Here is a 5300-nt window from a genome sequence, read left to right as displayed (position 1 = left end):
ATGGACCAAATGGAATTATTTTGAACTTTCTATTAGGTTGACAGCATCCTGATTGGTAATCAGTTGGATGCAATCTAAGGTGTCATGATGCAATTTAGGACCACGTATATAGAGAGAACCATTTATCAGGAGGCTTTCATCAGTTCTGGGCCTGAAATTGTAGAATATATGTGGATTCTACATCATTCAGCCGCCTCTGATCATTTGCTTGTTGTGTTTAGTGCAGTTTTTTTGTATATTCCAAAAATAAAACACCTCAGACGTCAGCAACAAAGATAATCTGTCCTTTTAGGTTGTCGGTGTTGGCTTTGGGTGAGACATGCTCGTCCTACTATGCAAATATTGGTCTACAAACACCCTGAAAGAGGCACAATCGGGTATGATATCACCAGAAGTGACATAACAAAGCATGAACATCTTTTAAAAGTGGTTTTAGTTATGCTACAACATTACACAATGTTTTCTGCCTAAACGGGCTGCAGAAGACATTGTTACAAGAAGCAATGTATATATGTTCAGAAGTTGTTCTATTATTGTTATTTCGAAATCATGTGAAAATAAGTTTGGTGCTAGACTACTTTTAACCCCTGAAAAATGCTCGCTGTATATATGTTTGCTGTCTAAACGGTCTGCAGAAACATATCAGTCAAAATAATGAGATACATTTAGGTGTTAATGCAATGTTTGCTGCCTAAAATGGCTTCAAAAAAAGAAAGTCATCACAAGGAAGTAAAAACACTCATGCTAAGGCTAATGTTAAATAACTATAGGGATGTTTGGTGATGAACTATTATTAACACCCCAATTACTATCAATTCTAATTCAAAATAATGTGAGAGAAATTTTGGGGCTGTACCCTCTTGAGCTTGCTATGTAATAATGTTTCCGAAACAGGCTGCAAAAGAAGTCATGACAGAAAGTAAAAGCACTCATTATAAGGCTAATGTTAAATAACTACAGTAATGTTTGGTGTTGAACTAATATTACCCCCCCACCCCCACACACACACACACATGCACACAATTACAAAGGTTGTGCCTAAATGGGCTGCAAAATAGGTCATAACGGGAAGTAAAAATACTAACGCTGAGGTAAATTATAAATCACTACATGGGAGGTTTGGTGTTGAACTTTCATTAACCATCCCCAAATTACAAGGATTATTAATGTATGTTGGCTGCTGATACGGGTTGAAAAAGAGGTCATGACAGTAAGTAAAAATACTATTAATAATTACAAGAGTTGGGAATGTAAAGTTTGCTGCTTAAATGGGCAGCAGAAGATGTTCTAACAGGAGGTGTAAATACCTATTCATAATTCCATCCATCTATCCATTTTCTACCGCTTGTCCCTGTCGGGGTCGCGGGGGTGCAGGAGCCTATCCCAGCTGCACTCGAGCGGAAGGCGGGGTACACCCCGGACAAGTCGCCACGTCATCGCAGGGCCAACACAGATAGACAGACAACATTCACACTCACATTCACACACTAGGGCCAATTTAGTGTTGCCAATCAACCTACCCCCAGGTGCATGTCTTTGGAGGTGGGAGGAAGCCAAGGTACCCGGAGAGAACCCACGCAGTCACGGAGAGAACATGTAGAAAGACCCCGAACCCGGGGATCGAACCCAGGACCTTCGTATTGTGAGGCACACGCACTCCCCTGGTCCACCGTTCTATTGTGATTGTGCTCAAAATATTGATTCCCCTCGGGGATTATGAAAGTATTTCTGATTCTGATTCTATTTCATCATTGGGTCTATTTTATTTCAAAAATAATGTGAGAAAAGCTTGATGTTGTACCATGCTTGTTAATTTAATTGTTGCTTAAACGGGCTGCAGAAGAAGTAATAACAGGAAATCAAACTACACGTTTCACCGAAATGGTTGCCTAAATAGACTGCAAAATAAATTGCAGACATTGAGCGACAGATGTAAGAGACTCCAGTCACGAGTACAGTCTACAATAACACCAGAAAACATGCTTGGTTTGTGGAGTCATTTTGATAAAAAAGGTAAAAAAGTCATTAAAATGATTTGGGAAGTTGCTAGAAACTTGAATAATTCTCAACAAAGGATGTTGTACAATATTGCAACTTTTAGGATGAAGAAAAATGTGCTGCATGGTCGAGTCGCCAGAAGAAAGCCATTTCTGCGCAAATGTCACAAAGTATCCCACTTACATTACGCCAAACAGCACAGAGACAAGCCTCAAAACTTCTGGAACAAAGTGATTTGGAGTGATGAGACCAAAATGGAACTTTTTGGCCACTCGACCATGCAGCCCATTTTTCTTCAAGTGCCTCCTTATTGTGCATCTTGAAACAGCCACACCACAATTTTTCAGAGAGTCCTGTATTTCAGCTAAAGTTATTCTTGGATTTTTCTTTGCATCTCAAACAATTTTCCTGGCTGTTGTGGCTGAAATCTTTGCTGGTCTACCTTAATCCCTCATTTTCCACTTCTTAATCAGCGTTTGAACACTGCTGATTGGCATTCTCAATTCCTTTGATATCTTTTTATACCCCTTTCCTATTTTATGCAGTTCAATTACCTTTTCCCGCAGATCCTTTGACAATTCTTCTGCCTTCCCCATGACTCAGAATCCAGAAACATCTGTGCAGCATTGGATGAAAGATGCAATGGTCTGTCAGAAGCCCAGAAACTCACTGACCTTTTATAAACACACATTAATAGAGGGAGGGGGGGGTTACCCACATATGCGGTCCTCTCCAAGGTTTCTCATAGTCATTCACATTGACGTCCCACTGGGGTGAGTTTTCCTTGCCCGTATGTGGGCTCTGTACCAAGGATGTCGTTGTGGCTTGTACAGCCCTTTGAGACACTTGTGATTTAGGGCTATATAAATAAACATTGATTGATTGATTGATTGATTAATTACAAACAAACACGTCACAGGTGAGGATTGGAACCTTGATTAGCCGTTCAAACCTGTTTGTGTCAACTTTTGTGCATGTTATCAGATCAAAGTCACTGGGGTATGTAAACTTTTGATCAGGGTCATTTGGGTACTTTCTTTTGTCATTTTGATTTAAAAAGAGTAAACACAGTTGTTTGCCACTAAATAGCTTCTCACAACCATTAAGCATGAGTGGAAGAAAGGTTTTTGTGTTATCATTCATATTCTCTGAAGAATGGCCAAGAAATCCTAAATTCTCCCAGGGTATGTAAACTTATGAGCACAACTGTGTGTATATATATATATATATATATATATATATATATATATATATATATATATATATATATATATATATATATATATATATATATATATATATTTATATATTTATATGAAAGACTTAAAGGTATACTAGAGGATGTTGTGGATCATGTTGACTATTGGTGATGATAGTCATACGTCAATGAGCTCAGCTCCTGTTCTCCTCCATGTGTAAAGTGAGAAACACAGCTGATGCTCCAGAAGGAAGTAACCCCAAAGATAGCAAATGGTAAAAAAGAGTGCACATTTAACTTTATAAATAACCAGGACCTTCATGATGCATTTCAGGCTAACTAGCTAACTAAGTAGCAGCATTGTTTTAGAGCGGGAATGTAACTTTTTGTCAAACACAGACCTGGTGTAAAGTGGAGCTAATACATTTTACTACAAGCAGTGATGAATACTTACTTTCTTGAAAAAGTTTCTTATGTCCATTTTGCAATCGTTCACGTTCTTGTTCTGCAGTGCTGTGTGCTAATGTGCTTCGTACACCTGCAGGACCGCAAGCAAGGTCGCAGAGAAAATGCGGACTAGATTTTGAGTGATGTGGGCATTTTCTATATGAACAAGTCCAAGGACCGCAAGAAAGGTCGCAAAGAAAATGTGGACTGGATTTTGAGTGATGTGTGCATTTTCTATATGAACAAGTGGAATGGATTGGATACCGACGCACTAAAGGGGCTCTCTACCTTACGCTATGAAGTGAGGGGAAACTGAGTGAATAATGACAGGTTATATGATTATTTATTTAAACTCATATTCGGGCCACTTTATAATGAATATGTTGGCATGTATTTGTAAAAAAAATAAAATAAAAAAAAATAAAAATAAAAATAAAAATCCCCAAATTATTTAGGGGGGCTTGAACCCCCCTAAAATAGGCCTAACAACACCAATGATGTTGACCACACCCCCATGGCCACAATTATATTGGCAATCTGGAGGAAACCGTGCACTGTTTTATCAGTGCTAAGTAAAACACAATTTCAAACATCAACAAAGGTGCACACAGAATTTCAGTAACAAAACACAAAAAAGAAAACAGGAGATGGTGCTGCATGCTTTGAATGGGAAAAAGTAAGACCATCGTGGACATGCAAATTGAAAAAAAAAAAAGAATACATTTAATGTTAAGTTGGACTGCGTTGCTTTCTGAGTAGCGTTTATCGAGGTGACTATTCTAAAATGTTTTAAAAATGATTATTCCATAGCAAATTCCATCCATACTCATTCAATACTGCCAAAAATTAGTAAATTGTTACAAACAGTTCTCAGTATTCTAAAAGGCTTTCATCTTGACAAATGTGTTTGTATCAACTGTGTTATTAGGTATTCCCTTGTTTGTCAACAAAGCCGTCATAAAGATGGAGTAACCCATACTTGCCAACCCTCCCGTTTTTAGCGGGAGAATCCCGTTATTCAGCGCCTCTCCCGAACACCTCCCGGCAGAGATTTTCTCCCGACAAACTCCCGGTATTCAGCCGGAGCTGGAGGCCACGCCCCCTCCAGCTCAATGCGGACCTGAGACTGAGTGGGGACAGCCTATTCTCACGTCCGCTTTCCCACAATATAAATACGCTTGCAAGTTCCAAAACGAATGGAAACAAGAATTTCAGTTCATCCAAGACAGTTCGAAGGGGAAAGTGTATGTTGCCTGTAAATATGTAGAACAGACTTCTCCATTGAACACGGTGGCCGAAATGATTTCTCAGTCATGAACGGAGAAGTTAAACAGGACAATACTGCCATCTAATGAAAAGATAATTCAAGTATTTCTTTTATGTAAATAAAATAAATATATATATATAGCTAGAATTCACTGAAAGTCAAGTATTTCATACATATATATATGTATATATATATATATATATATATATATATATATATATATATATATATATATATATATATATATATATATATATATATGAAATACTCGAGTTGGTGAATTCTAGCGGTAAATAACCACGCCCCCAACCACGCCCCCCGCCCCCAACCCGCCCCCCCCCCTACCCCCCACCTCCCGATATTGGAGGTCTCAAGGTTGGCAAGTATGGA

Source organism: Entelurus aequoreus, linkage group LG15 (assembly GCF_033978785.1).
Source record: "Entelurus aequoreus isolate RoL-2023_Sb linkage group LG15, RoL_Eaeq_v1.1, whole genome shotgun sequence".
Lineage (NCBI taxonomy): Eukaryota > Metazoa > Chordata > Actinopteri > Syngnathiformes > Syngnathidae > Entelurus > Entelurus aequoreus.
This window is presented reverse-complemented; position numbering follows the sequence as displayed.